General features: G+C 41.5%; 1 protein-coding gene across 7 annotated transcripts in view; it reads right to left on the bottom strand.

The window, feature by feature from the left end:
* The window catches only part of ash1 (histone-lysine N-methyltransferase ash1), a 154,208-nt gene that overhangs the window by 64,720 nt on the left and 64,211 nt on the right, over positions 1-25,277 (bottom strand). Inside the window, exon 1 of one of the 7 annotated variants that reach the window (XM_083118398.1) lies at positions 21,003-21,284. The exons of the other annotated variants lie outside the window; for them this stretch is intronic. The gene's annotated coding sequence lies outside the window, so the exon portion shown is untranslated. Of the gene's footprint in view, positions 1-21,002; positions 21,285-25,277 lie in introns of those variants that run through there. 7 annotated transcript variants of the gene reach the window in all.

The raw sequence follows: 25,277 nt of genomic DNA, 5'->3' as shown, positions 1-25,277 counted from the left end.
GTGTCTTTCTGCCGCTCTACCCCTTCTATACTCGATGGTTGCAAGAGACAAGCAGAAAAGGAATCACGTAGCCTGCTTAGCAAGGTGGAAGTTGCCTTTTTTACTGGAAGACGATTGAAATAGTGATATGTAGGGTGCGGAGAGTTATGCATTTTGCATATGCAAATGCATGTATGAATCATATATAAGTACAAACTTTTAGCATATTTTAGAGCCAACCACCACTAAACCATTGTATTCTACGTCTGTGTGTTGGGCGTATTGTCTTCTTAATGAAATAACTTTCTATTTCTTTCAGTCACATCTTCTATCTAAAACTTATTCACGTTACATGACTTGCATATGGACTGCATTGTGTAGCCGAATTGGTTCAAGCTAACGTATAGTTCCTTGCGTTAATGAACTTATTTTCAATGTGTAAAAGTGTTCATGAAAGCTCCAAGCTGAGTAAAATTGTTATTCTTGTTTCAAGATTCAATGTTCTTGCCAAAAACGGGGAGTTTCAAGGTTGAAAATTTGAGACATCACGTTGAAATGATCTGTAAGGAATGCAATTTTTTATTCTTATAAAATAGCATTGTAGAGGAAACAAAGAGTGTGCGGAAGAATTCAGAACTGGAACTTTCACATTTATATCTAAATCGCATGAGCTAAAAAAAGAACAAATCTGCCGACATTTACGGTTTTTGCAGTAACTAAAATAAAGCATTTAAAAAGGGTAAGGTGTTTTTCTAAAGTGCACCTTTTTTGTGCATATTTTAGGAATTTTAAGTGCATAACTATCCGGGCCCTAGTAATATGTACTCACTACAATACAATATTCTAAGATGACCATTCCCATATCGACGAATGGTCATGAGGTGCGTTCTAAATTGAAATGTTTTACAGGGAAGAGCGGGAAGCTTTTTGACGTTAACCCCAAGGGTATTCCAGTCGTTCATCCCCTCTCTCCTCTCCACTCCCTTAGGAGCCGGTGCGAGTCATTGACTCGACGCTGCACTCGATAAATAATAACCTGGAGAACCCAGAGTCATGCTTCGCTGCAGCAATAAAACGTGACCGAAATCATGGCGGTCCGGAGTATCTAGTCAGTTACATCACATTCATTATCCTCCCGGAGGAACGGATCGGGAAAACTGGTTTAGCCACGGTATTCAGTTGAAACGCGCGGGTGCAAGGTTTCAATGTCGGAAACGAGATCCTCCTTTCACCGCTGTCCAAACTGCTCTGTTGTTTCCAGAGCAAGTTCTGTGGGCTGTCGACACTGAAGGGACCATCGGGAGCCTGATATCGGGACCTTTTGCATTTTTCTTATTTTTCGTCGCTTTTGATGGATTGATTTGGTTTATTTGACTTCGGTTTTCTGCCACTTTCGCGAGGATGAATGACTGATGATTGATCGAAATGAAGGGTTTGGCTACGTCAGCACCTAGGCTATCTGCACCCGTTATATTATACGGAGCCAAGACCCTTACCACGACCAAAATAATAAGTGTCTCTAAGGACTAAAATATCCTTACTTAAAAACTAGGGCTTTGAAGAGACGCACAACACACATAAGGACAAAAATCACATGACAGCACAGAGAGGATTACACTGAATACGCGAGAGCCTCGTTGACCTGCAACACTGCAGTTACTAGAATCAGAAATTCTTTATTCTTAACCGGGGTGTACTGCGTGGAAGTGAGGCTGACTTTTGGGTGCCTTCGGTGAAGGCCACACCTTACCCCCAGATGAGAATATGATGAAATGGATGAAGGGACACTCACAAAGAACACCCGTGTCTAGACCGCGATTTCGAACACGGGACCCCACCTCGCGACGTGAGAATGAAATTCATGAACAGTCAAAAGTGAACATCCACACCCTGACCACACATAGGGGACACAGGTCACGATACATCACAATTACGCAATGTGTAACAGGGATGTTGAAACATTCCTGGAACATTACAGAGTCGACGTGTGCTGTTTGGACAGGACTCGAACTCCGCGTCTACTGATGAGTAGACCATGATTGGATCACTTAACGCACTCGGCCATATATATATATATATATATCGAGAATGGGCATTCTGGTTAACGTCCTCACCCAACTAATCTTTCCACGGCTAATTCTGTCCCCAGCCCTTTTTCGCCACAGAATACCTTCTTGCGAGACACCTCCATACACAGATGTGTTTTAATATCCAGTCACCAAACCGTCGTCGCGTTTATTTTTTGTGTGAAATCATCGATGATAAAACTAAAACCGAATTTGTAATCAATGAATCAATCACTCTTCAAGTACCCAACACGACCAACCCGCAATGTAAATCTTTGACAATCCCAATACAAGAAGGCTCTTCATTCTCTAACGTTATCTTTTCTATAGGCTTCCGCTCTTATACAATAACCTACCTCCAAATGTTGACATTTTCTTGAGGAGCGCGATTTCCGAAAAGTCGATAACAAAGATGTAATTTTATCCTTGTGGTTTCAGTTTTCTTGTTGATGTTGCTGTTACAGTTTCAATATAAAATGGTCGTTCAATACTGTCTGTACCTTTAAGTAAATAAATACATTCTGAAATAATTACACCTGTTTAGTGCGGTTTGCCTCCGATATAGAATATATCCGTGGTAGAAATAGGCTTACAGCACCACGAAATTTCTTGAATTTTTTGAAAATAATTCTAAACATACGATTTTTTCAGAATTTGGAAAAACACTGCGATTTTTCGGTGAGAAATTTTCGAAAAAAGTGCAGCGTTATAGCCTGAACGTGCTCTGCCACTAGGGGAGCATCCCTACTTTTGCCTACTGAAAACACTGGCTTTGAACCTACACGTCATCAAAGAAATGTGGGACACACGTCTACACATACGACGCGCCCCGGTTCGGCTTATTTCAATTATAGGCAAGAGCGGTTTTGCATGCTAACGGCTTCTGAGGCAACAACATAAATAAACGCGAATCCCAGAACCGAAATAATTCAGTTCCTCAACACGTGTTTGTAGCCATTATCTCGGGGCATAAACATCCAGAAGATGTGACCGCAGCTCGCAATGGGTGTTATTTCTCCTGTCCTCCACTTAACGGCATTTTGCAGTCAGCTGAGCATTAACTGTTTCAGATATTAGCATGCTCGGCGGAAGGTCCCTGCATCAAAACGCACGTTCTTCTGGGGAAGCCCAACCTTCTTTCTAACCTCAACGTCGGCCCTGATCAGTATCTCAGTGGTGGTCGAGTGAGATTAGCACTCATTATGCAGGCTGGTACGGGAGATGGTCACGAAACACTCCGGGTGCAGCCGAAATGGTAGGAACGACGGCTTTTCTCATAATCTTGCTCATCGCTTGGGAAGAAGAAAAGTACTGTTGTTCAAATGGGAACAGACATTTAATCTGTTGCTTTACTGATTTGCGTAGTTTTACAGCTTTTTCGCGATGAAAAGTTCCATCTCCATTTTATGCTCAGATAGACGAGTCGGGACTGGCCCTACAGTCTAAACTTAGATCCGAACCAGTATGCGATATGCAGGAATGCCAACACGCCGGTGTGTAATTATTTTCTTCGAACTAGAACAATGGCTTCAAATTTTGAGCAAATACACTGCTCTCATCATTAAGGAATAAGAGCAATGTATGTGTTGGGCCGATTTAGTCTGGCTGGTAACTCGAGAGCAGGAATCACGTCGCCAGGAAAGCTACATACAATACCCTGCTACCAAATCGTTTTGTTTACTTTTTAGGGAGAGGGGCCCAGCTTCAGTGACGAGACCGAGACTGCCTGTCTCGTTCTCGTCCTGAAGCTTCCGAAAAGGAATTTTATCCTCAATACTATGGTATATATATAAAACAGCGCGACACAGCCACACAACTGCCACCGATGAGTTGACTTGTAACTGCTACAATCAAACAAGATATAAGACTACATATAAATATTCAGTTAAGATATCCGCTTGGTATGTGCGCATGTAGTCTAGTATAAACGGTAACTTATAGCAAAATTTCTGGCGAAAATAATATCTGGTGAATATTACACATCGGAGGTTAATTTCTCTCCTGAGAGTTGTGATGCTTTCAATCATACTTACTTAAAGATGATTTCTTGTCAACAAATATTCCACTTTAAGGTTTTCCTTAAACAATAGCTCTAAAAAAGCGTCGCCTTTCGTGGAACGATAAAGGGACTAGCCCGTTGCCTCCTCACCAGAATAGCCGATATACAAGTTTGTCCAGATAACGCAATGTATTTTAACAAAATTGCGTGGGAGGAACCTATTGAATGCGTCTTCTCCGATCCAGTGTTCCGGAAACGTGGTATTAAGCGAGTCTTGTATAGCCATAGGCCTGGCGTAGTGCGGCGGGGTGCCATCTTGCATTGACCATGAGCCTACGGCAAAGGACTTTTTGGGACACCCTGTAGAAGGTGAAGAATTGGTAGAGACGGGACAAACATGTGTACAACCTATGAACTTCGTATGCCGTTTGTATTATAGCCAGGAAAAAAAAATGACGCCCTCTGTGCAGTGTTTACCCACTCACAACGTGGAAGTCCAATAATAGAGAGTTTTAAAGTCCCAAAAACGGTGCACATTACAAATTGGCGAGGGCAGTAAGTTTTACGGCCTGGTCAGGGCTCCGATAACGCTCATTTCACGTTACAAGTGTTCCACGGTATTGACAGGAGAGCCACAATAATAAGCGTTTATAGCATGGCGAGAACATCAGACCGTGTCAAAATGAGGATTTGTGTGCTTTCCCTAGCAATAGAATAAACATCAGGCAGTAAAGACAAAATGCGCTCGTATAAAGCAGCACGACGCGGCAACACTGCCGACAGCGTTAAGTTTCTGCGCGTTTAGGCAAAAGAGGTCAAGCAATTAGGATCCACGCGATTTGCGTAGCCACATGTCATCATCTCATTACTTCCTCCATGGATAATTCAAACCAACTCACGAGTTGGAACCAAGTCTTGCAATTTTATCCCAACACGGTCAACACTTTAGCGGTCGCTTGGCGAACTGTCACGAAAACGGTTACGTACACATTAAGAATACTTCTAATTAAATTTCCAATTATTATTATTTTTGAAATTGAAAGAAAAAAGAATTCAGGGTTGCCACTTCCTTGCAAAATTAATTCTCCGTGCATATAGTGAAAATATGAACGTATTGGTTCCAGTTCGGAATATCTCATATACTTCACCTAATGCAGCTTGAATTTCGTTCATTTTATGTCATTCTTCTTCAACTTGCGTTAATCGCCACGATGAAGATGAACGACGATTACATGAAACTGATGACAGGGGTACTCACAGAGGAACACTCATGACCAGGCCAGGACTCGAACTCCGAATCTTCGGAAGACAGATCCTGACGGCTCAACGCGATGTATCAAAATTTGTAACGTTATTAAGCCTTGTTTGAGTGTTTTATCAAAATTGGGTTTAAAAACCACATTCACTGGAGGTATAGCAGAAACATTCAATACTCCATAATTCTATCAGGTTTTTGTATACTTTCTGCGAAATTTTCGGTCTTTTCCACTTTTTTATCCATGTCACCAGGAAACTTTGTGTTAAAAGGATCATATAAAACTTCAAGGAAGCTGGAGAAATTTTAAAAAGGTGTAAATCATGAATTAAATGTGGGCATTTTTCATGTATGTGAAGGAATCCACGCATAAATTTCGGTCGGTAGACACCCTGGTATGGAGCTTTGCTTCGCCACTAATCCTTTATGTATTCCGACTTGGGAGTATCGCTGTTATGTTTGTTGCAGCTCTCTTCGCACACATTAGGTTTCAGGATTACCACTAATTTTGGCAACATGAATTCTCACACTTTTCTGTTGTTCTTCAATATGCTAAATAAACTATTCAAGAGAATAACGGTCAAACAACATTATTAAAATAAACGAATAAAAATAAACCATAAAACAATTTTACGTAGAAATATCTCGCATAAAAATGGTGGTTCAAGAAAAAAAATGGAATTTACTTTCATTCCAAAGTTCAGTTTACGAATTAAAAACATTTGTGGATGCTTTCTCAAAATTTCCGGACTTTTTAATTCATAGATGAATTTTTCTGACATTTCCAGGTCAGTGTGATCTCCATTCACTATCTCGCGCGCATTTATCCCTTAAATTTCGCTACGACTGGCAACACTGCAGCATCTGGTACTTAAAGCAACATACAGATTCCGAGTACGCCCTCCTCCCGCTTGCTCAAAGGCAGGTTGCCAGATCCGGAAACAGCAGTAAATTTACCGTCGCGACTCTGCAACGTTGCCACGTCGTTCAAGCACGAACCCCCCCCCCCCCCCCCCCAAGACTCGCAAATTAACTTCGCAACGCATTTCGCGAATGCGGCGCGCAAACGATCTCGAGGCGATTACGCGCGCAGCCTCTCCAAAACGAAATGACCTTCCCCGACGGGACGTGAAACGTCAACTCAGGCAAGGCGAATCAAAGCGACGACGGCAGGACGAGCGGTCTTTTCCCGAAGGGCGCGTGTCTTTTCGAATGGTAATTTACGTATCTCTGCTCATACATTTGTGATCAGGTAATGAATCATTCCATTAGCATGCCCCAATGTTTTTTTAATTTTTTTATCGAGCACAGCGCGCTATAACGCCAGGAGTCCCGGGTTCGAATCCCGGTCTGGGCATGGGTGTTCTTTTGAGTGTCCCTTCATCAGCTTTATCATACCAACCACCCTTATTTTCGCGAATAGGCAAAAGTGGCAGAAATGCGAAGTAAAATAAACCAAACACTGATTCTGAAGTCGTTCTTTATCTTGTAGACATTGGCAACTTTTGTAGGGGAACATTATTGGAATACATTACCAGAAATGATTGTAGAAGTCATCAGGGCATTGCAATATGAGGGAGTTTATGTAAAATTGAATAGTGCAAAAATAATTATTATGAAGTAACAATAATAAACTATTATTTTATTGACATTTACTGTTATATTTTTGGGCAGTTGTTTTTTTCATTATTTTATACCGCTAATATGCAGACGTGCATATTATCCTATTCTGTAATTAACTTCTACACTCGTTCTACAAAAAATCGGTGAAAGTTAGAGGAAAATTTAGTCGTGAAATTCCTGGATCTTGTAAACTCGTAGAACCATTTATTAGAGAGGTCGACCGCCAATGCTCACAGATTCTTCGGAAACAGGGTCTTATTTAGAATTGCTTAATCTTGGGGAAAGAAATGCGGGAGAGGGGGGTTAACGTTATATTATGAGATTTTTTTTTGGGGGGGGGGCAGATTGCGATAAGTTAAAGGTGGCGGCATTTGTTTTTTTGCTTGGAAGCCTACATTTAGTGCAATACAAAGGAAGTATTGCACATTACAAAGCGAGTTGGATCCCATTTTAAAGTGACCCCTTTCTGACATTGTTCCTGGGGGGGGGCGACCATGTGTGTAAAGGCGGCCGGAGCGTGGTTCTGATCACATCCCTTTTATATGTCGGGCAGCTTTATCTTTACTTTTTACCGGTAAAAAGCAACTCTGTTGACTCACTGAGCCAACTGTAGTTTTTTTTTCTATTTAAATCCCGGTAAAAAAACTCTCCGTGAAACAATACACAGAAAAGAAGCGCCTTCGCATGCGAACATTTTTAGGTGAATTTTAAAAAGCCAGTAAATAGCTGCACACACAAACACGCGAAAAAGGGGGCAGAAACTGTCATGGGAGAGGGGAGAGTAGAGAAACTGACAGAAATGCCAGCATTTAAATGCAAGTACGAGAATATAAACACGGTCTTTGGGAAAGGGCGACAGGTGCTATTCGAACCGACTGACAGGTTTCGGAATTGGGGTCATTACATTAGCCGTCTCTTCCTTTTCACGGAAGGAAGAAAAATGCTGCTGATGAAGCTAAGAGCCGACCTCGACCACCATCTGGCATCCACCAAACATGCTTTCAAGCACACACACAGCGTCGTAGCATATCCTGGATGTATGTTTATAAGCGACGTTTACGTAATGTATATGGTAACCTAGACTTCCAATGTTTATGATACGTTCGTGTTTGCCTTGTTCCTGTTACGCAAAATCAGTATGGAATTTTCTCTTCGTGGTTCTCTCGGAATTATGAGCATTTACATGCTCCAGGAAATACTCAAATCTGTAATCATCAGCATAAAGTTTTAATATATCATAATTGACACAATTGCACTCTTTTGTTATGTGATTGACATGTGAACACACATATGATTGACATGTGTGTGTCGATACTTTGTCCGCTGTGATCCCCGATGGCGTAATGGTAACGACGTCGCCTTGTAATCAAAGGGTCCAGGGTTCGATACCCAGTGCAGGCACATAGCGGCTCACATCCCACTTTTAGGTCCAGCCCCGATTAGCCTTTTCGCGCATAAAGTGAACTTCAAACAAGCTCAAACTCTCTACCGTAAAGGCTGGTTTTACACTGGTCGAGTGAGCGGGAGAGTTACTGGCCTGTCTGCTCGACTCGACCCTTCTGTGGCGAGTAGCTGTTTACACACTTTCTACTCGGCTCCAGCAAAGTGGGATAGTAGCTGCAGCTGCTTGGTGCTCTTTTCACAGAAATAACCCATCGACGTCGTTGTCGATTTTTTTTAAAAAAAGTTCTGAAACGGTTAACACACTTTTTTTTCACGAGAAATTAATACAATAATGCACAAGGAGATGTCTGGAAAAAAAAACTAACTTCTTCGATTTTTCTATTTTCGATCATTCTTGGTTGAACGTAAATTCCTTATTTTTAATTTTATTTCTCCTACGCCAAATACATAAAGTCTCATCTCTTCAACTTCATACGACCGTAGTTTATTTTGTTTGTTCTTATAATCGACACAAATTCCATGGACATTCACAGACACAACACAAGACTCTACACACTATACTGTCCTCAGAAAGCGTTTACTCGGTCGAATCGTCCTCCGTGGACAGCCACTCGACTGTCCTACTGGAGCGAGTACTGGCTCCAGTGCTCTCACCAGCTGTTTACACGGTGAGAGTAGCTCGCTTTACCCTACTCGCTCCAGCTACTCTCCCGTTTACTCGTCCAATGTAAACCAGCCTTAAGCAATACACGTGACTTCTGTTGTTGGAATGGCAGTTGTGCGGGGTTTGAGTGTAGGAATGTGGTGTATGTGATAGAATAATACCACTGAACGTACTGCTATATTATGAGCTGTGCAGCTACAACCAATATATTCTTGGGCAAAATAACACCAGCACTGACTTATAGGAAAGGGACTATCGTCAGAAGTCATGTGACTTTATTTACATTTAACATCGTTCTTAGACGAGATGGTGAATAGATATTTTTGCCCAATGTTGTTATATTTTATCTGATGTTGCAAAAATAGCTGCTGACGTAAGACCAAGAACAAAAAGAATAACAAACGAATCTAGGTCAATTGCGATGAAGCTCACATCACGGACAACTGCGATGGATTTTGACGGTTAAGGTTATTTTACAAAATAATGTTAGGACAATTGCGATCAGGATGACTAACCTAACCTAAAATGGTTGTAATGCAAGTACGTTTACGTTTACCTTGCCAGTCTCAAGTCTGGAGAAAGTGTGAAAGGAATCAGTGTTCTATTCGAAAATATCAATATTTCACATAATTCTCTTGTAAGAGGTATTGATTGACTGATTGATTTGCTTTATTTTACTTCGCGTCTTGTGAAACTCTTGGCTAATTTTCGAAGATGTGGATGAGTGATGATACGATGAAATTGATGAATGGACGGACACTCACAAACATCCATACCCAAGCCAGGATTTGAACTCGGGATCCCTGGCATCGTAGCGCGATGTGCTAACCGCTTCGCCACGGGGACTGGCTGCAAGAGGTACGGGGTGTTAAGTCACCCTTCAATTTGATAAAGATTTAAAATGTCGTCGCAATAGTCCACCCGCCCTTTCACTTGTAACTGTGTTCATCGCAATTGTCGGGCTACCATACCAAACAATGTAAACTGGCATGTAAAAAAATAAATTAAAAATCGGACTGGAAACCACCAATACTAAGGTGGTATCGGCAACTAATACATAAAAGGAAAAAAAATCAGCTCTCAGCGTCGGAGGGGTTTCTAAGGAAGGGTTAACGGACTGCACGAACACGAAATGCAGGTTTACACCTATCACTCGCATCACGAACAAACAACCAATCCAAACGCCAAGGTCCTTCAACTAAATGGTCCAGGGTTAACCCGACCCTCGACGCGGCAGAAAACCCGAGCTTCCAATTCAAGTGCCCTTCGGCAAATACTCGATCTCCATGTTTACCCTCTCGCTCGCTTCCAGGAGTTTTCTAAAGGTCAAATGACCATCTCGCCCGCCCACTTCTCCCACTCTAGAAGGTCTTTTTTTCTTTTCCTCCTCTCGTTCGAAGCACGGAGCGATGCCACGTCAAGCGATCCTACACGGTTTGTCTTCATCACTCCCACGTGCCCGGGGTGGGTGTTCGTGGAGTATCTATCACGGGGCCTTGATAAATAATAAGAGAGAATAAAACCTCACCTCAAGTGGAAGCTGCGCACGACCTTGGTCTCCAGGAAGCGACAAATGCGCGCGGAGGAGTAGGAGGGATAGTCGGCTTCAAATATTCTGTATTTGAATTAAGCCACCCTCGGGTAATATGTCAACTGAAGGATTCTCCCTGCAATGGAGCGTTTAAGAGACCGAATCGATTTCTATTTCTTGCTTTTTTCGTCGCTTTTCTACCTCTTGGGTTCATTCCGACGATGAGGACGACTGTTGAAATGGTGATAGGACAACCAATACCTGAGCAGCGTTCGAACCTCGGACCTCTGGATTCGTAGCGCCTTAAGCTAGGTACACATTGGACGAATACGCCCACCGCACGCCGATTCTGATCGTCGCCAAATCATCCGGGCACAAGGACTACGATTAGATCGTGCGCGTCCACGTAGCAAAACGTTTTGACCGACTCAGATTCCAGATTTCAAACTCCGCTGGTGGTACGTATCGGAATAAACGATATGCTTACTGCTGGTGGCGTTGCGGCGGGGTAAAAAAAAAACAAACAAACAAAAAAAAAAAACACGCTGGTGGAAAAAAAAAACTTGTTTACAAACGGGGGAAACACAGCGATCAGTTTGTTGGCCGAAATCTTGCTAAACGATGGAAGTTTGTTCAAAAACCGTGCGAATGACGAAATCTGATTTTGAGAAGTTGAGCTCCCAAAATTACCAAACGTGCTTCAATCTTTAATTTCTTTAATTGTTTTGTTTATTTGTGAAAATCCCGGTTTCGTATTGTTGGTTCCTCAAAGATAACAAGGAGCGTACCTAACCTATCTTAGCAAATAACACATAGCAAGCCTCGTATAAAGTACCGCTCACAATCTTTGCAATTTTCTAATTCTCGACGATAACATTTAACATGCTCAATAAAGATCGTGAGTACCCTTAGTATATAATACTATGTCATATAATTATATAACTATTCATAAAAATATCATTATGTCACTATTAATATATTTTTATTACTTCCGCGAATTATACAAAAAAAAACACTGACTGAATCGAGAAATCGCCGACCGATGTTGCCAAGCATGTGTACACACTGGCAAATGTTTTTCATTTGGGATGGGTTTCGCGACGACGCCGATTCTTTTAATATTTTGCCGCTGAAACATCGGCCGATTTTGGCCCCGCCTCCAACCGACATTGAAATCGCCGGCAACATCGTCGAACGACCTGCATCGGCTGATCGTCCAATGTATACCTAGCTTTACGCTGACCGCTCTGTCACGTACGTCGGCATGAATCAGCTTCTCCACTGAGAGCGCGTTCAAAAATTATGTATAATCAGGGACCTCGCTGGAAACATCATCTTTTTCTGTTGTTTTATAGGTATATAGCAATGTTTTTCAACTGTCGGGCCGCAGCCCGGTATCAGGTCCTGCCATCGATTATACGGGGCGGCGGAAGGTTTTTCTTAAACTGGCAATTTTAGTTTGCTCAATTTCATTTTCATTAACAAAATATTTTGTTGTGGAAATATATCGATTAACTAGCATAAGGAAACCAAAGGAGGTCATTACATCCAGTGGTTGACAACTTACTTATACCAATTTCTATAAGCACTAGACTTTCTCTTCATGATTTTCATGATAAATATTTCTGAAGGGTCCATATTAATTCGTGTATAAAGTGAATCGGGCATCGACTTGAAGAAAAATAAAGAATTTACCGGGCTGTGGTATTGCGACAATCGCCAATGTCAAGGTTTAGTTGCACGTAAGACGATGCTTGTAGCGTATGAAGATTGTTGTTATGGAACCTCGACATGGCTTATATTTGGGGGGCAACAGCATGAAGGACTTTGCAAAAGTAACCTCAGGATCGCTACCGGCACCTGCGGTGTGTAGTCAACCCTTCACGAGACACAGGAACTATCTCCGCGTAGCTCTAGATCGATCAACTGTTTGATGATCCCTGTTCTACAGTCTAGAGTCATCGTTAGTTGATTGGATTGGATTGATTTGGTGTTTTAAGTCCACTTTATGCACAGTAAGGCTAATTGGGACTGGACCTACAGTTTAAAGTGGGATCCGAACCACTTGTGCCTCCACCGGGTATCGAACCCGGGACCCCTTGATTACAAGGCGACGACGCTACCACTGTCATCGTTAGTTGAAAAGGTTCGGTAAACTTACTTCACAAGGATGGCGTTGTTGTTTCATGTTCCCGGACGCGGGATTTGGGGAAGATGCCCTGTGGAATGGGCTCCAATGTCAACTGATCTCAACACCTGGACACGCGGAGAATTTTACAACCTGAGGTGTATGCTGCGAAAACCGGGAACCTGGATCCCGTCCAGAAAAGGATAACCACAGTAACGGCTGCTCAAGACCTCAGATTTTGAAGAAAATTCAAGACGTTAAATCGTTGAGACTAATGGAGGACATGTGTGGCACGTTTTTCATTAAGGAAATGTGCTCTTCATCAGTTCTCCTATTGGTTCTCTAGGCTTTATAGCCAACCTATATTATTCTGCCGCGTCTGAATAAAGAAGGAAGAAAGTGACGACCAAGAAGAAATGCAACCTGTCCGCTACTGTTGTTTAGTTCATTTTATACCCTTCAGGAAAACAAGTACCTGCGACGAAAGAATTAAAACTGCTTCGACAGAGCCAGCCGAACTGGTTTCCCTTTATAAGAATCTCGTAACAAATGCTAATGACCTTCTGGCGACGACCCTGAAAGTATCACAATGAATTCATCAATCTCATGTTTCATTATTAATTAAAGCTTAGGATTCATGAATGAATGAATCCTTCGAAATCCAAACAATTTACACAAGATACATTATCTCCGCGAGACGGGAATTAGCACGAGCATAGACAAAATATTATGCACGGAGATAAGGTTGTGGCAGTCACCTTCGCCTTTAGCCTCGTCTCAAGGCATTCTAATCAATTTGCACGCGACTTAACCGCATAGTGAACACGGTATAACTCCTGACAAGACAAGGAATATTTATGCAAAGCTACAGTTGAGAATGGCACAGTTATGCTATGGCGAATTGTACATCACTGGGATATGATGTGTGCTCCTGCAAGGTGCATACATAGAAAAGAGCTAATAAATGTGCCCCAACTATCAATCGTTTCTCTCTTCGTGCAACTTTTACGAACTCCCCTCGTATATGTATATGTTGCCATTCATACACTTTATACCTTATTACGTAAAACAACCTCGCCTTGTGTATTTCCTCTTCGACTTTTACAATATATATATATATATATATATATATATATATATATATATATATTCCGTTGCGCATGATGTCACACAGGCAATACGCCACAATAGTAGGCATCAACAAAATATCACAGGCGGTAATTTTTCCCATTTATATGGCAGAATGTCAAGTAAATGTAAAATATGCATAGAATCCTTGCAGAAAAGGGCACAAAATATTCTCACTAGATATATCTCCATAACAGTGCGAGATATGAAAAAAACTGTAAGAATCACTTTTGTTCCTTTTTCAATTCTGAACAAAACACGTATCTATAAAATTTATTTCAAAACCACTATTAAAGGAGTTAAGATGGATTTTGTTAGTCAGTGCATAAAGCGGTAGGCATCTTGGTCACACAGGTCTTCTGACACAATTGTGGGCAAAACACCTGATAGTACGTTATTGTGTACTACACTAGCAACATATTAACGGTAGTCATATATTCCCTTCATTAAAAACCCACGGACTATAGAAATATTGACATATTCCCCTAGGACTACAAGGTAAAAGCGATAACCATTAGATTAGAAACACGCACTGGCTTTGTTAGTACTTGATCTCTGATATCTACGAACCGAAAGAACATAATATACATCTCTCAGCCTATGGTTAGGAGACACAAATGCCTCATCGATCGGAACCCTTGATTTCGTCCTAACTGGCATGAATGTCACGGAGAAGCGATAAACTACTTCGCTAGGGAAGCTGTCGCTGCTAGAGGTGCCGCCGTTGGGAAACGAAACTGCAAACTTACAATTTAAAACGACCCATGCCTGCATCAGCAGCGAAGGATATTTTGAAATACTTCTTCCTGCATGTAACAAATACTTTTCCGTAGGCGTCATTTTCAATTATAATACAGGCGATAATCGGAAAGTAAGGTGACCAGTGATGTCGAAGTTGCGTAAAGTCCACTTTATTCACATAAGCTAATTGGGACTGGGCCTACAAGTTTTAAAGTTGGATCCGAACCACTATGTGACTCTGTGATCGAACTCGGAACCCTTTGGTTACAAGGAGACAGCGTTACCATAACGTTAACGGGGAGGTCCATAATTAGGAATGCCATTGGGTAAAGTTACATAGGTAAAGCTATTCACCGCGCCATGAAGGTGGGTTTCATTCGTCTGGATCTCGGGCCATACTGGAGGTGATGGGATCAGCACCACGATCTGCAGAGTATTCTCTATTTTTATATTGCATGGCCTTTCTGCCTCTACTTCGCTAATCGCGACGACGAGAAAGAATGATACACATAAGAAATGTTTGTTTGAATTGTCGTTTTAAGTCCAATTTATGCACAGATAGGCTATCGAAACTGGACCTACAGTTAAAGTGGGACAAAGCGACGACGTTACCACAACCGCCTTGGGGAAGCTAATACAAGAAATGCACCAAGGGATATTCACAAAGGAACACCAGCACAAGGCCAGGATTCGAACCCGTAATCTTCCATGCAGAGATCATCTAAAATTACATAGAAATTGCTTACTGAACCAGGGTTCCTGCTCACTTGAAATTTAACAGACACACACGTCTAGTTTACAAAACCATTATATTCTTTGTAAGCATCACAGAGCTTAAATACTGTAGTAAATTATTCCGCATGATCATGCTGCAAAACAGTCTCAGAAACCAGTTGTTATTTCTGCACATGTGGTAATCCGCTAATCCCAAACCGCGACAAAAAAGGACACACTCATGGAAGGACCACGAGATTGCATTTCTTTCCTTCGACCCACTCGACTTCATTCGATTTGCTGTGAAGAGATCGTGCGATAAAGTTCCAGCCACGACAAACTGCCATTAACCTTAAAGCCCACATGTACACAGAGCATGTTTCACAGCAGTAACTAGTGGAGGCCAATGACATAAACTGATGATTGTTTGCACTGCGAGCAAGTCTACACATTAAGTAAATTCTTGAAGAGTTGGTTAACACTGATGTTAATAATAATGATATAATTATTGATTAAACATAAAAATCTGAGTTTCGTGAATACGGAAACATTCCACTCACACTATTCCTACCATGTGTAAAGAGTCCCGATTTGAATGTTTTAAAAAAAAGTGAAATAAATATCTAGCAAACGGCTAATATTGCACATTTCTATTATAAATTTTCAATAAAACGAAATATATTTAATTAAGTAGGGGTTGAAAGAAGAGGATGGAGACAGTGCAGTCTTCTGCTGAAGATTTGAAAAACTGCTACAAGGCTTCCAAGTTTTAGAATACATTTCCAGGTCATTTATGCAATGCCTTAATCTTGTATATGGTAAATTTTCAGATTGGAAGACACTAGATCCAGATGCATGGGACAGCACACCTTAAAGCGTTTCGTTTCAAATACTAAACACATGCTGTAGTATTTTAGGTTTACAAATTTGTGTAAAATTCACTCACCAAAATGGACAAGAATATTCGACTTTTTCCGGTTTTTAAGTAGCCATGTATTCGGGGCTATCTGCCCATAACGAGAGGAGATCATGCTTACATCAAGATTTAAACCTAGGACCCCCTGACTTCAGGGCGATTTACACCAGGGCCACGGGAGGCAAAATTTCGCTGTCCTTTGGGATTGTGGTACTCGTGTAACTTATTTATTTTTCCTTTACTATTATTTTAACTTAACCAGTGACTGGCCTGCGTATAGTTCTCATGATTCAGGCCTACCTTAGGAAGAGGTCAATTAATTTTGTTCTGCTTAGCATTGAGGGGGAACATTGTCATGAACTTCTTTGCCCACCAGAAATCCAGACAAGAGGTTTCTTAAACATCTAATTAATGAAGAAAATGTTCCTCATGCATTTTTTGAATCATCACATTATACAAATGAAGAAATACTTTTGCAATGAATTACTTTATTTATAAATCAAGCAAATAGGCTCTTTTCAGACATCTTGTAATACGACAATCATAAGCATACAGTGGCGCAACCACAAGGGGGGCAAGGGGCAATGACTTCTAGGGGGGCAAACATTGACGGTCAAGTGTACCTGCAGGGGGCAAATTTTATGAAAATAAAAATACTTTTCGTAAAATTTTCTTGCTCGCAATGCCTGCCTGCTTTTCTTAGTCTTATCAAGTTCAGAACAATAGCTAGGTAGGAGCGGGAGTCGGCCCTGGGCGCCGAATGATCTAAATGAAAATAAGTTGTAAGACTGATTGATTTGTGGTTGTAAGTCCACTTTACGCACAGAATAGCTAATCGGGACTGGACCTACAGATTAATTTTGGATCCGAACCACTGTGCCTCAACAGGGTGTCGAATCCGTGACCCCTTGATCACACGGCGACGATGTTACAACTACACCATCGGGGAGGCACAAAAGTTGTAAAAAAAAGAGAATGCATTGGCGTCGTGTAAAATTATTTGCGCCTTATTAAATCAATATTGATTTCAGCCTGCAAAAAAAAATTGGATCCAAAAATTTTCTTGCTCGCTTCGTTCGTAATTTATGATTAATTTATCATTGTTCTATGTGATGCATTGTAAATTACCAGACAGAGAAATAAGACTTGTCTTTTGATTTTGTTTTAAATGGATAAACAATTGTTTCGAGGAAAGGGAGCGTGCACATTTGGGACAATTTTTATTTTTATGATTGATTGATTGATTTGATTTATCATACTTCGCGTCTTGTGCCACGTTTGACTAACTTGCGAAGATGGGGATGAGTGACGAAACTGATTAATGAAAACTCACAATCACCCCTGTTCAGGCCAGTATCCGAACACGGGACCCCTGGCGTCGTAGCGCGATATGCTAAACCACTTCGCCACGGGGGCCGGCTCACAATTTATGTAATTCTTGCTGTTGGATGTTGTGAGATGGATGAATAAGTTGTGTAATGTATTTAAATAATATATGTTGTATACGTATTAAAGAAACTTTGAATACGTACACAATTTAATGTACACGTCGCTCCATGTTGCATATATGTGAAACATATCGTGCATGAAAGTTATACATGATAATGCAAAAAATAATTATATTTGGAATGCATTTATCAAGCACTTTCTGTCTTTCAAAAATAGTTTGTGTGCTTGTTTCCGTTATTAATGTGAAATTGAACGTGTTGAAAAAATAATTCAAATAGCTTGTTCGAACACAAATGCTTTAGCAACAACTTCTACCCCCATTTTGCATAATTTACGAGGGTAATGACGTATTTGATACTACTACTACTACTACTACTAATAATAATAATAATAATAAGAAGAAGAATGTTGGTCCCGGGTTCGAATCACAGCTTTCATTCATCAATTTCACCATATCATCACTCATCCCTATCTTCGTAAATTAGCCAAAAGTGGCACAAGAAGTGAAGTAAAATAAAGCAAGTCAATAATAATAATAATTATTATTATTATTGTTGGTACATTTATCCTGGTACTTGCTCTCCCCCCCCCCCCCGACAAAAAATCGTGGTTGTGCCTCTGTCTGCATATAGCTTTAAATGTAAAAAAATAACAAAATATGGAAAATTTTGCATGTAAAGCGCGTTTACAGGGTGAATATTCCTTGACCCAGACAAAATTCAAGCAAAATGTTTGTTTTCAAGGATAATTCTCCAAAAATCCACGCATATTTCCCGGAATTCGGAGAAATTCCCGGGCGGTATAAATTTTGCTGTTAACTGTTGATAATGGAGGTGGGAGATGCATTTCATATTGCAATGTAACATATACACAATTCACAAGACCTTATGCATGCATACACGACAATAACTCAGCAACGGATGCTGGCTCAAAATATTCTGTATTATGCTACAAATGCTTCCGAAGCGACCTGCAACGTTTATCCGCGCAGTTATACGTTGAAACAATGCTTCCTTTTTAACTAGACTTCTCCGAACAAGGTCGTTCGAGGATACCTTGCTTTCGCTTCGCTTTGCCAACAGAATATTTACTGCCGATAAACGAGCACGGCACACAAAACATCAGTTTTTGTTCTTTACACAATAGACTACTGTTCTGTGTAAGGGGACAAGTCTGCACGCCTCCTCAGGGCATTAATAACACGGTCTTTGTATCAGAAGAATGCATGAGGTGAACTTCTATGCAATGGCATTTCCAAGCACTGAAAATGCACATATTGCAAGAACACCCTTCACGCAGGGTTCAATAGAAGGGATTTTCACATTCCTCAATTCATTCCAACTCGAAGAAACAAAAGTTACTTCCCTCCGAGAATATACATGGTGCCTGTACAAACTTCACACCCCGTTATGACATGAATTGCAAATGACATATCAAACGGCATTACTGCGGTTCATGTGATGCACGAGTTTTTTTTCCAAGCAAGACTGTGCACCGCCACATAGAGAGCGATGTCTGACAATTTCAGAGAAATCCACTCAACCTTTCAATAAACACATTTCGCATGTTTTGGCTCCATACAACTCCGAGCTTAGTGATAACTAGTACAAGCATGTCAAACCTTTATTTTTTTAAAGGCAATTTTGGAACTTTTATTGGCATTGGCCATACCACTATAAGCCTAGTTAGCTTACAAGAATGCAGTTTATTGGGTATACCCCGTGGAAGATCCACTTGATGCGCAGGTTAGGTAATTTAGACTGAACCCCAAATATAAACTAGGATCCGAACAGAAGATTCCTTGGTGGGAAAGGTCTACAGCAGTGTTGCCACATGAAGATAAATTTCCCTCGGCACAGCTGAATTCACGTAAAACTTTCAATAAATTTTATGAAACTATAGAAATTAAAAGGAAATTTGAAAATATGCGACTCTGATATTGTATTCAGTCTCCTTTGAGGGCATCCAAAATTGATTATAAGGAGCAATTCAACTTTTCACACCTAATGTTAACTATTGTTATAAAATCTCCCAACATTTTCTTCCAAAATGTACGATCTGACACAATTAATTTCGGTGTTTTGTTGTTCCCTTATTTGAATTTATTCCATCAATCCTAGTAATTTATGTACACTGACGTTTGCTATGGAGTCAATGGAAATAATATTTATACTTGATTACATCTTGTGATTAATATTTCAATTTTTCCAAGCTGAAGGGAAATTCTGTGTGGAAAAAGGAAATTTTGTCCCTAGGAAAGGAAAAGTGTGCTCAATGGTTCTGGCAACACTGGTCTACAGTGTCATTTCGAAGTAGGCCCAACCACTCTGCGGTCTATCCAGGTTGTGACATCCAGGCCAGGGGTTTTCTGCAAACAGCCTTATCCTAGAATCCAAACTTAGTCCGGAAATGACGAAATTTTCACCCCTAATATCTACAGCCATTATCGGTCCACATCCTGGATAAGTTGAGCAGAGTTTTTATTTTGTTGTTGTTTTACTTGCACTTAATAAACAAGTAACGCTAATCGAGACTACATGCAGCCTAAAGTGAGATCCGAACCACTACGTGTATCTATCAAAGAATCGAACCCAGGACCCTTTGGTTATAAGATGATGACGAAATCCTGGTAAAGACATGGGTGTCTCGCGTTCACTGCGAGATCTCAAGGTCAATTCGCACGGTGACATTTAACGTAGAGAAGGTGGTTGCTTCAAGACCAGACACAGAATGACGTACAAAATAAAGATTTCGGGGAGTACTCCCCTCCAAAAGAACATTAATAAATCTTTGAATGCAATATCGTTTACATCCTCTGTTCGCACTCACGAGATTTTTATGACAATATGTCTTGTCTTTACACGTATGCAAAGAAAATGCACACAGAATTCCTGCGAAATTTCAGAAACTAGAGCAGAGTTTTCTATCTATCTGCAAAATGTGGTAAAAAATTGCAGGAAACATTAAAAAAATACGTGAAATGCTAAATTTGCATCATATCACAACTTAGTATATGAATGAAAAACGTGTTTAGCATGCGATTTAATTCAATTATAAGTTATTTCGGACAGCAATCAACGCTCTGCTATTTTAAAAGTTCCTGCATATATGCCATACGGCATAACATTTGCGAGTTGTTACATTTACACCCTCTGCCAAACATGATAAGCAAGAGTCAATCGACACTGTCAGTTTCGAATTCAGTACTCCGAAATAAATACATCTTAAAAAAAGGTTTATGTAAAAAAATCATTGTAACGCAGTGTAGTAATTTGACAAATTTTGGGACGGATTCGGACCCGTTAAGTACATTCTGTTGGAGACAGTGTAAAGGGACGCAACGAACAATGATACCAATACATACACACGAAGTGAAACTAAGGTATAGATAATAGTAATACTCACTGGGTCATTCGTCCGACGATACGCACGGCTTCCTGTCAATCACTTGGCACTAAAGACAACTTTCCCCGCCTCCTTACACGGTGCACGCAAGGACGGCGAAGGTAGACGATCGGCGCCCACTGTCGCCATGACAACAATCCCGGTGGAAACGCTGCGGCGTGGTGGTGTTGTGGCGGGCAAAAGGAGGTTCACACCCGCGAACCTCGCTGGCCTTCACCTCCCGGCGGTGACCATCTTACTCCCACGGTGAGGAATTAAACGCGCGGGAAAACATTCACACACGCACGCACAAATTCAAGTGCAAGCTGTCTGCCATGCGGCAAGCACTGACAGCTGTCGTAAGGGAGCGGGACGCTCGGAAACGCTGACGGAAAAACGCCGGCTGTGGTTCTCTCGTTCCACGTTACGCTAGTGTTGGCACCCCACGAGGGTACAATTTCCCTCCAGTGCGTAAAAATCCCTCTCCGACAGTGTGCATCTACATCGGTTTTCTACAATGCTAGATTTTTTGTTTTCAAATTACGATAGGCCTATATTATTTTGTTTGTAGTTACTATCTGCGCAATATAAACCATTTCAAACAAACAATTATTATAAAGAACATTTTTTGAGTCCTGGATTAACCGAACTGTTTCGAGATTTACCCCTCATCTCAAAGATTTGATACTCCTCAACCTTTGATCTACGTAGTACACACTGCAAACTATATTCTTGCAGGCTAAAGACGCTCTGACGCCTGAATCATCAGGCAAATAATTATCGGAGGATCTTGTCAGCATGTGTTTGTGAATGTCCATTTATGTAACAATTCCTTCTTTCTTTCTTTTTCTGTTATCTTAAACCAGTTTCCATCATCATCTTGGGTTCATCGCGACAAATAGAATGAATGATGGAGGCAAATTCAATGATACACTCAAGACAAACCGGGGTTCGAACCTGGAACCTCTGGCCGCATAACGTATGATTCTGACCACTCCGCCACTGAGGCCGACACAGCATTTCATCATCATCATTCATTCTAATCGTCGCGATTGGGCAAACGCGTCAGAAAAGGGAAGAAAATAATACAAAGTTGACACTTATGTAGTGCAATTATAGCTTTCAACACATTAAAATAAAGTTCTATTAGTGCAAATCATTGGTTTATTCTGAAATGGGGAGGAAATTCCCTCTGCTCTCCCCCTCAATTTTCTAGGACAAGTGATGACGACAATGTACATCAGCCTCATTGTAAAGAAATTGGCAAAGCTTTATTTCAATTGAATTTTGATTCCTCTCCTACCTTCTTAGGAACCGTGGCGATTACTAGAAGCTCCCCCCCCCCAAGTGAGAACACACATGACTAGCCTTCTCCTCTACCCTATCACTGTTGGAACAGCGACACGTGCGTTTCAGTTCTTGGTTTTCACAACGAAGTAGCCAGATGAAGTATCGCCACCATTTTCAATAAGCTACAGGGGCAAATGAAAGCATTCACTGAAGACACATGTCAATTAACCATGGTACTTTAATGAGAAAACTGCAAAATATCAGAAATGGATAGTGCATAAAAATAAAACTCATACACGGCGTAGATGTGCCATGCATTCCACAACTCGGAGGTGGGGGTGATCAGCACCATGATCTGGCTGCCTTTACCCCTAACCCCCAAAAGTACGCACTGATCAGAGGTCAGTAAGACCGAGGGCGCTTATGTATGGCGGAAACAATATACATGAAACTCAAAAACCCGTAAAGAATGTCCCTCTGGGGAAAATATCCCACTAGAATGTCCCTCCGCAGTGGAAACACTGCCCCGCGTTCACTTCGAGATGTTTGGTTAGTTACACCCTTTTTGATATACTCGCAGAGGGCAGCACTTATCGGACGCCAGGTGAAAGTAATCCTTCAAGGTGCCTCTGTTGGGAAGTCACACTCAAGGTGAAAGAGAAGAGGATAGCGAATAAGGTTGCCGACCCCTCAAGGATAAACAAAAAAAAACACGAAACGCTGCCAACGATTGAGTGACGAAAAAACCTCCGTTTTTAAATGAGCATCATTTTACGACAATAATAACATGGTCAGCAACTTACAAGCGTGCGGACTGTGGAGCACTTTGAACAAAACATCATGAGATCTAGTTAGCGCACTGCCATCAGGCATTTGCATCACGACAATGATATACTGACAGAATGCCGATGTCTGCCGGCACTGAAAGAACAATGAGTGTAACTAACTTTAGGCATAAATGTGATTGATTTATTAACCTAAGTTCATTATCTTCTAGTGCTTGGGGATTGTAGTACCATGTTTAAGTTCTGGTTAAATATACTTATCAACTTCAGTACGGACTCTTAGCAACTTAACATAGCTAACTCAACCAACAGAGAACGGCACTAGGATAGTTTCTTCAGCAGCATTCTGAGCACGTTGGCTGTTCCATTTGGGGACCTCTGTACCGGAGTGGTCAGCGTAACGTGCTACCAAGCCAGAGGTACAGGGTTCGAATACTGGTCAGGCATTACATTATTGTGGTTGTCCAACTCAGTTTATTCATTCTCAACGCCGGGATTAACCAAACAGGTAGAAAAGCGACGTGAAAATAACCAGAACAGGAAAATACATTGCTTGGTGTCGCTGCCGATGGAGGAGCGTCACCGCTCTGCACAATCTCGATTACGGCAATACAGGAGTTGATGTGATCAGCACAGAGTCTCGACTTGATTGATTTGCTTTATTTTACTTCGGTTTTCTGGCACCTTCTGCTGATCGCGAAGATGGGGATGAATGGTGATACGCAATTGATGAAGGGAGAAACACAAGATAGGTCCCACAGAGGATTATCTTGGCTGCTGATTCAAGACGGCAGGCCTCGTAAGTCTGCAAAATTCAGTACAGGGTTTATTGGTAGTCACACCCTACGAAGAGAGCACGGTGGCTTAAAATAACATAAAAAGGTAACTACGATCTTAAATGGTTGATATTCATTTCTGTCACCACAAACTACGATCTAGGCGCCGACGGTCACAGGTTCGAGCCCTGTCGTGGTCTTTTCATCAATTTCATCTAATTCATTCTCATCGTCGCGGTTAGCTAAAAGATGCATGCGAAGCTAAAAAAACAAACAATAAATTACAATATGAGAGCTATTTAAAGGATTTGGCTGCCCTTGTGAACAACAAACAGCTTAAAATACACATTGTCAATAGCTCAATGCGGAAAACTAATCTGTCTCCCCTTACTCCACATGCGTATACGACGACATCCGCGCCAGTTCCACCGTTCTTGAAAATAACCAACGAAGCGTGATTTTCTATTTATTAGCAGCTCTCCTCTCAAACACTATTTTTTACCACCTTGTCGAAGCTGATCGGAATCGAACCGCGTCACCGTCTACCTATCTCGTCGCGTGACCCAGGCCACGAGAGCGGATCCTCCCCCAACCGGCAGAAACGCACCGTCCGGCCACACGGCTCCAGGGACCCCAACCCCCTTATCTCGGCTATTTAACCACATTAGGGCACGTGACAAGGAGCAAGTCGAGATCAATGAACATGCGAGGATCGATTCCCCCTCGGGGCTAGAAAAGCAAATCTGGCACGACACTGACTCACGCGGAATCTCATTGGTAAATAAAAAAAAAGTGGATACGTTGAAATATCACGGTAAGAGGCAGGCAGGCACTTAAGCAGGATGGCTTCGTTGAAACGCCAATGAAAATTTTAAGTGTCAGTGGGAAGACTGCACTGGCCCACAAGAATAATGGGTTAACAGTTACGAAGACACGCACACCGAGTATTTGGCACTTACTTACCTTTCTGTAAGTTCACCACGACGACCAAGTACAAAGAATAAACGCGTGCCTTGATAAGGATTCGAACTCTGGACCTCTTGTTGTTTGATCAGCGGCGTACCGAGGATGCTTTTAAGTAGTCAGCCCTGTTTCTAAGTTTTAGGTAAAAAAAAAAGGTAAAGGCAGCCCTGTGCATGTGCACACATCATGCCATGAAGGCACATGGGGTGATGTACAGGTACAGCTCCACATATTCTTGATCTTAGTCATAGGTGGACGATGTGATCAGCATCACGCTCGGCCGCCATTACTACCCCTACCCCCAGGTATTTATTGATACGAGGCTGGTGGTCTTCTGAGCCGCGCAGAAACAGGTCAATGTCTGGAAAAATTCCTCGTCCAGATCACCTGCCGAGGTGTTTATTATTATTGTTATATAAATGAATCAAAGGGTGGATTATGTACTTCACCACTCACCTTTGTTACGGCACTGGGCATGATGA

Source organism: Lepisma saccharinum, chromosome 3, assembly GCF_977018435.1.
Source record: "Lepisma saccharinum chromosome 3, izLepSacc3.1, whole genome shotgun sequence".
NCBI lineage: Eukaryota > Metazoa > Arthropoda > Insecta > Zygentoma > Lepismatidae > Lepisma > Lepisma saccharinum.
This window is presented reverse-complemented; position numbering and strand designations above follow the sequence as displayed.